The 8,851-nt window shown below is 39.1% G+C and overlaps 1 protein-coding gene across 4 annotated transcripts in view; it reads left to right on the top strand.

Annotated features, from left to right (window-relative positions):
* The window catches only part of PCGF3 (polycomb group ring finger 3), a 53,972-nt gene that overhangs the window by 22,939 nt on the left and 22,182 nt on the right, over positions 1–8,851 (top strand). Inside the window, exons 1-2 of one of the 4 annotated variants that reach the window (XM_017822508.1) lie at positions 2,946–2,987; positions 6,173–6,300. The exons of 1 other annotated variant lie outside the window; for it this stretch is intronic. The gene's annotated coding sequence lies outside the window, so the exon portion shown is untranslated. Of the gene's footprint in view, positions 1–2,944; positions 2,988–6,172; positions 6,301–8,851 lie in introns of those variants that run through there. 2 more of the 4 variants (XM_017822504.1, XM_017822505.1) reach the window with 2 other exon arrangements.

Genomic DNA, 8,851 nt, shown 5'->3' with positions numbered 1-8,851 from the left:
AACGTGACAGCTGGTGACATGGTTTAGTGGTGGGCTTGGCAGTGTTAGGGTAAACGGTTGGACTCAGCGATCTTAAAGGTCCTTTCCAACCTTAATGATTCTATGATTCACTGATCTTTAATGAAATCAACTTAAAACTGTGTTTTAAAATAGCGATTATGAAGGAACTGACATTGGGCTGTAACTGGCTAGAAATTCTGTGGAGAATGATTGGTCATAAAAGTCAGGCTGTTAACCACACCAGTTGTGGCAGGCAGGTAACTTGGGCTGGAATAAACGTGGGTAAAGAGGAGTGAGGGGATTTAGGTCAGGCATGTGTAGATAGTTGGCTAGTCAGTACATGTAACTGGCTATGCCTAGTGTATGATCTGTGCCATCTCTTTTACCTTCTTAAACGCCTTTCTAGCTCCTTCGAGGGTGAGGGGTGCTCTGTTCTGTGTGCAGGTGTGTCTGGGACCAGGGGGCCTGAGGGGAAACAACTGCGAGTCAGACCATGACTCAGGTGGCCCAGGGTGCCAGCAGCTGGAGAGGCAGGCACGAGCGGACTGAACAGCCATCAACAGGAGTGGGGCCTCAGGTCACTGGAGCCCATCCATCCATGGGGCCAGGAACTGGAGCAAATAAGGGTCTGGGTTGTTATGCAGCTGGAGTGGGGCTGCATGCAGGAGGGACTGTTCTCGGCAGCCAGTAACTGCAGAGGCTGGAGTGAGTGAGACCAAGTGCCAGACAGGGGGTAGGACAGAGGCCTGTGTGTCCACAGTGGCAGAAATTACAGCGAGTGTTATTACTGAAGAGCCAGCCAAGCCAGCCTCCATGGACAGGTGAAGTGGCCAGGTGTGTGTGCATCTGCAAGGGGCAGACCAGGGGATGAGCTGGCTGTTGGAGTGACCCAGTGAGCCTGGCTGGCTGCCAGGGACATCGTGGGATGTGGGAATCTCTATGGGCAACACTGCTGGTGAATGTGTGTTTTCCATTTCTTTTTTTGTGTGTTTTCAGTTATTAAGATACATACCTGCTTTACTGAAGTTAGGATACTGATGCCATCTGGTGGTGTTAATACATTACCAGGAATGAAAAAAAACAACTCCATTGAGATGTGAAAAATTGCTGGCAGGATACTAAAAGAATGTAATTATGCTGTTGTATTAAGTCATAAAAGGCTGTACATACACTCACAACTTGGCTTGCTAGACCAAATTTAATCTTTAATCTATTTCTTTCTGCTCAACAGAAAGGTTTGTTTCTAGTAGTTTCTTTTATTAAGCAGTGCTTTGCAAACACAGCATAAAAGAGTTTTGTGGGAGTGAACAATATTTTAAAACTCAGTCTGAAAGACAGATTACTTCTGGTATTGCATTTTCCTAAACCCAGGGCAATGTTCTCATTGCTAATGTGTTTGAAGTCACTGTTTTCTTTTCTAAGTGGCTGGTAATCTGACGAGTTGTCAAGAGCAGTCACAGCACTTGAGCAATCCTTTAAAGAAAATATTAGTACTCAATTCTGTTAGTGTGCACAGTAGCAAGTGTGGATCAGGATCAGTAGAACGATCTACTTGCCCAGTCTCCATCAACCATCTGTATACAAAAATGAACTGAATTTGCCTGTCTTTAGCTTTTTTAGTGCATCACTGTCCTGCTGTAACCAGAGTATGAAGAATATGGTGATGATTTAGGACCAACTGGTTTAGGTTTTTTTTCCTCACAAATTGAGTGCCGGTTTCTTCTTCCAGATTAATCGAAGTGTAGCCTTGTCCTCTTCAAGTAGCAGTGAGGGGAGACAATTCCTTTTGGAAGACTATTGCTCGAATTTTTGCTGCGATGTGTTCTTGGAACAGGGATAAGCCTCTGAGTTGGTTTCTTCAGAAGCAGTGTCACTGACTGCTCTGATCTCCACATTTTGCTGCAAAAATGCCTTATGGAGTTTATTCTACTGTCTGTATGCGAGGCTTTCCATCCTCAATGAGGATTTTTTTTTTTGTGGGTTCCAACAAAAGAGCATCCTGTGCAACTCTGCACCGCTTTCAGTTAATAGAAATTTATTTATTTGAATTCACAGTGGAGTTGCTAAGAGATTTTTACTTGTTCTGAAGTTCTTGTCTAGTGCTGTCATTAGTATCTTGTTGTGTCATTGTATTTATAATTCCATTAGCAGTATAACAGCAAAATCAGTAACTACGGGATATACCTTTGATTTTTTGGAGCAGGAAGATGAAACTGGTAGTACTCTTTACCTGTTTCTGTAACATCCGAACGTTCCCTGTATGGAATCAATAAGAAAAATTTCTTCTTCTGTCAAACTTACCTATTCATGTGAGATTGTGTCACCTTTAGCCAGGGGATGAAGGTGTTCTTTTTACCTAATTTTTTAAAAATATAATTTTATTCTGGAAAATGTCTAGAGATTCTGGAAACACGAATTATTTCCTTGAAAGTATTTTTTGAAGATTAAGGTACAAAGAGCAGATTACTTGCAAAAATAGCTTGAAAACTAAGAATACTGCTCACCTGGCTGTGGATTTTCAATCCAAAATATTTTCTTTTCTTGCAGACTAATCACTGTCTAGTCCATAAGTTGTGCTTCAAAGTTTCTGCTTATTTAGTTAGTTATTTTCCCTGTCATTTGTGAAGATAAGTAATTTCTTTTCATTTTGCAATCACATGGTGACAGGATTCCTTAGTTTTTTGAGTGATTTTTCCTTGTCTAAGTGTGTTCTTTCATAGGAGACTATATCTCTTTTCTCCCTTTTTTTCCCCTGAGGATCTAATTTTGACAGTCTTTTCCCCCTTTTCTTGCTCACAAGTGCCTCTGCCCCACCATTACCTTAAATTAATATAGATACCTAAATACTTTTAGGTGAATTTAGTGAGCTAAGTATTTCTTTGTGGCAGCTGTATTTTGAGGAATTTTGGATGTTAACTTTCAGACTATTTTTCTGTCTTTTCAGGTCTCTGGATGGCAGACTCTGAAAAGAAATGCTGTTTTAAGAGGTATGCCTCATGTAGGCCAAAATATTCCAGACTAGCGTCTATATAAATGATAAGGCCATACTTTTGAGGAGTCCCTCTGCTGGTCCTCTCTGTAATCTTGCATGAATAATAGTTTTCAGCGCTGAAATCTGTCTGAAAGGTGAAAGCTTGTACAGAGATATGCAGGGTTGTCTTAGTGGTGACACAATTTTAGTAGAGAGACCTGTAATACGTTACTTTTTGCTTGATAATCTTGATAACTGCCTTAGTGGATGAAGTGGATGAAGCATGAACAAAATGAGTTGACTTTCTGACGTGTGCATATCCCTTCCAGCCTCTCCTGACTCTGTGTGTGGGTTTTTTTGTTCGCTTGTTTTTTAATTGGGAATATAGTCCACATGCTTTTGTAGTTGTCTTCACCCACTTCCCTTCAGTGTAATATAAGACTCAGCAGACAGTAAGAAGCTGACACCATGCCAGCAGTGTGGTTTAAAATAGTGTCAGCTGGAACCAATATGAAGAAATACTAATATTTTTGCAAATTATGATTTTTTTTTTCATACTAACTGAATGTTTGGAACATTTTCTGTTGTTTTTTGGGATTTCATGTTCCAGCATTTAAGGAAACTGCCTCTTCTCTCTCCACTGTTGGTATATTGTTTCTGAGTAATTTGTTGCTTGGCAGCTGTTAAGAAAACAGTCTCTTCAAAATGGAATTCTTCTACCAGGTCTACCATCCGTTTCAGGGTTCCTAAGTGGCAGATCTTAGAAAAGGCTCCCCTTTTAATTTATTTTTTTTAAACAGGACCTCTTAATTCTTTTTTAGGCACTTAAGAAGGGTTCTAGCTTCTCTAAAGAGCAGTACAGTGCTGATTCATTTTGTTCTGACTCAAAAACAGTTCCCAGGATGAAGTGCTAACAACTTGGGTTAAAAGTGACTCTTCAGCTATTGATTGAGATTTTGGTGTTACTGGTTTTTGTGCAATATTTACAAACTCCTAAAGAAAGAGATGCTAAGAGTCAGGGAAGACTTTATTATTGCTCTTTTCAAGACAGCCTGTGGATGGAAATCAGGATGATGGTGCTACCCTGTTCCTGGAGGTGCACTCTTGTAGGATGAGAGGCATTGTACCAAGTTGCAATGCAGGACATTTCTATGAGACAGTAGGAGCATTTGTGCCAATGAGGGTGGTCAGACCCTGGAACAGGTTGCCCAGAGAGGCTGTGGAGTTTCCTTTCTTGAAGGTTTTCTGAGTGGAGTGGGAGTGTGTCCACAGTAACTCGATTTATGTGGTCCTGCTTTGAGTACAAGGCTGGATTAGAGCAGCTTGGAGAGGTTACTCCATTACATCCATGGCATCATCCTGTGAATTTGTGTAACCTGCTGATGGGATGCTTTTTTTGCACTTTACATTTTCTTTAAAAACAGTTGAGGCTCAGGTTTCTATGTTTTGTTGTGGTGTGGTATGTCTTTTTTGGGGTGGGCTTTTTTTTTTCGGTTGGTTGGGCGTTTTTAAGCAGCATTTGTTGAGTTGAGAAGTGTTTTGTGATTATAGAATTGAGGAACAACTTCTTCCTATTCCACAACCTGTTTTGAGGGAGAATGATTGTGCTTTGGCTCAAATGTTCACTTGTTGGCTACATATAGAGTAAGACTCTTAAGTTTTTTTTAATCAAATGTCACTGTTCAGTCAGTGATTCTAAAGTCTCAAAGTTATCTGCAGTTCTTACAAGTTGGAGATTGCTTGCTGTTGTAGTTTACTATTTGAGCAGGTAAATCTGTTTAGAAGAACTCATGGGATTCTGTGTCATACAGATTTTCCTTTCCTGGCTTTGACTCTCTAAAAACTAAATCAAGGTCTGACATTTCTGTTGTCCACTAACAGCCATGGAGGTTTAATGGCAGGTTCAAATAGGCTGTTCTAGAGGCTTGCTATTCATGCTAAATCCTGCACAGCCTAGTGAGTTTATAAAGTCTCTGTAAAAAAGGAAGTCTCAATTTGTGGATGCATTTTTGTTTTGGTTTTGTAAAAAATTTTTGGGGAAGAAGACATCAGCTGAGCTCGTGCTTTGGAAAAGTAAACTTGCCGTCTCCTCCTGTTATTTCTTCAAGCTAATGTGTGTGTGACTTTAACATGAGCCTGATTCTGCGAGTTTTCTTTTTAAAGCAACCAATTTTAGATGTTGAGCTCATACTGACTTCATTGATCTGATGTCTCTGTGATTATGACTGGGCAACAGCTGAGATAGTCAAAATAGTACAAGTTCAGCTTATATATGACATGGATAGGCTGAGGTAGTGTGATAGTGTAGTAAGTTTATAGGTTCATACAATAATTCTGGTTGGAAAAGACATCAGGAGATCATGTCTGGTAACAAGCAGCAGGACCTGAGGCATGAAACCGTGTCAGGGGGCATTCAGGTTAGATACTGGGGAAAGGTTCTTCACCCAGAGGGTGGTTGAGCACTGGAACAGGCTCCCCAGGGAAGTGGTTACGGCACCAAGCCTGACAGAGTTCAAGAAGAATTTGGACAATGCTCTCAGACACATGGTGGGATTGTTGGGGATGTCCTGTGCAGGGCCAGGAGTTGGATTTGATGATCCTTGTGGGTCTCTTCCAACTCAGGTTATTCTATGTAATCCAGTTGGTTAAAGCAGAGTAAGCTGAGGTCAGACCAGGTGGCTCGAGGCCTTATCCATACGCCTGAACAGTTCATGCTCTTAAGCTACAAGGTTGCTTGGGAATGTGTGTTCAGAGGTGGACTTCTGGACTTTTATTGTTTTTCTGTTTGGGGTTAGATTACTTGTTTCGGAAGCTTATGCATTCATTTTTAGCTTTCTTTTCAGCATATCACTACTTGAAAAATGGGAAGATGAGTTCTGTGGAGACCACCTGGAGTTCAGATTTGAAAAAAATCTCATTCCCGTTTTCAAAGGGAAAGTGTTTAAGGGAGATGTGTATTTGTCTAGAAAACAGGAAAGTAGGTTGGGTGGTTCTTAGTCAAACTTGATGTTTTGGATGTTGTGTAGTCTTGCTGTTTTGTTCTAATTTGTATGAGATTACTGATATGGATTAATTGCATGTGCAGAAGCTGTCAGTAGTCTAAGCAGAAGGATGTCACTTCATTCACAGTTGTTCAGGGGAATCCAGTACCTGGTAAACATGCTTTTCTTTCTTTCTTTATGTTATTACATGTTAATATAGTAAAAGTAGCTCCTTGAGAGTGCTACCTAAATAACAAAAACAGATGCTGAGACGTCTGAAGGATACTGAGATTTTTCTCGAGAGAGAGGTCTTCTCGTATTCCTGGGAGGCCAGCAGTTAAAAAAAAAGTAAGTAGGTTTTTAGTTGCTTGTTTGATAAACTAAGTATTTCAACTGACATTTTCAGGGTGATTGGACTGATGTAAAGTCTAAAAATATTTAATAAATATTTTTTAATTCATTATTGTACTAATAATGTTGAAATAACGTCTGTAAAACAGTTAAGATGGAGTTTAGATGACATAGAAATAGGACTTGACATATCATTTATGATATACTTTTTCATGTCTTGGAAATTTTTTTGACTTCTCCTTGCTTCTAATCTCCAGATCTAATCCCTGTTTTTTTCCCCCTACAGCAGTGTCCTTTAGAGTGTACATGGGTACTTGAAATGAATGTTTGGTGTGGGATTTTTTTGGTGGGGTGATAAGAACTTGGCTGTCTTATATGATAAAAGTGGCATTTAACTTTTGTTTGGCAGTAGGTTGTAGGAACATGGGAATGTTGGGACTCCTTCCCAAGAGCAGATATGTGGTTCAAATAGAATATCTGGGCAGATAGTTGGTCTGGTCCAGACAGGAACATGAAAGACATCCTGTATGAGCCATCTACCCACATGGAGGGTTTCTTCTTAAGCGTTGTGAATGGTAGCTTAGCTTTGCATTTCGTGGTATGACTGCGTATAATTTTCAAATGCAATAATAATGAGAAAAAAAATAGTCGGTGGTGAAATTTGCAATTACGTTCCATTTCCTCTGAAGTGATACAGAACGGGCAGGTGATAAATGTGGAATTACTTTGCATAATGTGGAATTACTTTATGGTTTCAATTTGTTGCTGTGATTAATGAATTTAATTTCTTATATGAGGCTGTAACATTAGTTTTTCTATTCTTTCTTTATATATTTCATTAGTTCTGCTAAAAATTTTTTTGTGTTTCCCCCTCTGGAAAGCAACAAGTTTTCTGCAAAGTATGAGTATTTAAATATACTGTCTAACTGAACAGACATCTTGGTAATACACCAGTTTATTGTGAGCTTATCTCTGCCTTTCTGTATACATACGAACTGGTCTGATTTGGGGTTTTTTTTAAGTTTCATTTTTTAAAATTTTTTAATTTTTAACAAGTCCTGTTGTAACAGGTAACTGTTTGGAAAAGCAAGTGAGACATTCTAATTGTCTTCTTTTTCTTAAGACTAAAGGGCATGGGTCACAATTGCACAAGATGCAGGCTAAAACAAAGTCTGACACTGACAGTTTGCTTACAGACCTTAAAAAGTTGAATTGCTTGTTGGAGATTCAAGCTGTGTTGAAGCTACCATGTTGGACCTCTGCATGAGCAGAGAAGAGATCCTTCTCATGTTTTAGCAGCTGCAACACAGTAGTGTGGGACAAGCTTCTGGAGAAATCTCCTACTGTAGGTTTTATCATGTTTTGAAACTGTAGTGTCTTCTGCTCTGGAAAAACCTGTTCCCTTTGTCTTGCTTCTTCCAACAGTTCTCATCTTCAGTTCTTTAAACATATAAGGAAAGGGCTTTTCTGTCCTTTTTGAAAGGTGTATGACATTTTCATAAGGTTGATTTGACAGTCTTGCTCTAGGTGTTCTAGAAGACATTAATTTTTTCAGTACCAAAATGTACTGGAAAAATCCCATTCAGTTGGTGAAATGTGTATTATCCTTGCTAGCTTTTTTTCTAGCACAATGGGGTTTATTACTATTTTGTATTATTTTTATCTTTTTCATCGTGTGGTTCATTCACTGTTCTCATAATATCATACCCCATCTGAACTGGTTTTTATTTGTTGATGGTTGTTCTAGTGGCAGTGCTTGTGTCTACTATAATGAGGAAAAATTGTCATGCTTTTTCTAGAAAATAAATAATTTCCCTGTTTCACATTTCACTGTAGTATCTTTGGCTCTTCTGCCTTAGTGTTTGGATTCAGTCTGTTGTGATCCTGAACATTTTCTTCTGAGTTCGTGCCTACAGAAGTAACTAGAGTTGTATTAACACAGCCTTTTTAAGTATCCGTGGAGGTTAATTTCTCATTTGCTTGTCATGGATTGTGTTTTCTAATGTTGCTGACTTTCTATTTAACTGGTGGTTTTAAGCCATCTCCAGAACTGTTTTTAAAGAGTGATGTTGAAGGCTCTTCATCTGTGCCACAGGAAGGTACCTGCCTCGTCCAGTAGCTTTTACCTGGTGACCTCATGCACTAACTTGCAAGGATTTAATATGTGTCTGGTTTTCAGATGGTTAGAAATAAATCTGTAGAATACAATTTAGAGAAGTAATTCAGTTTCCAAGCATAAATCCTGACCTATTTTGTATACTGCAAAACCATGCTGCTCTTTCATTCTTCTGTAATGACTAGTCACTAGCTTAATAAATAAATCTCAAATACCGTAAAATAAGTTTGATTTTTTTTTTTCCCCCATCACTTGTTCTTAGCCATGAGAACTGGAAGTCTTCCTAGTCTTTTTTTGTATAGGACAATGCAGATTTGAACGTGTGGGTGTTGGATATGCTTTCCCATAGTTTATAGTGGAATATAAGGTACTTTTCAGCGGATTGGTGTGGAAGTTTGCCTTTTGATAGTTCTTTTTGCTTAGTACCACTTC

The sequence above is a fragment of the Lepidothrix coronata genome, unplaced genomic scaffold (assembly GCF_001604755.1).
Source record: "Lepidothrix coronata isolate B3197 unplaced genomic scaffold, Lepidothrix_coronata-1.0 Scaffold98, whole genome shotgun sequence".
In the NCBI taxonomy this organism is placed as follows: Eukaryota; Metazoa; Chordata; class Aves; order Passeriformes; family Pipridae; genus Lepidothrix; species Lepidothrix coronata.
This window is presented reverse-complemented; position numbering and strand designations above follow the sequence as displayed.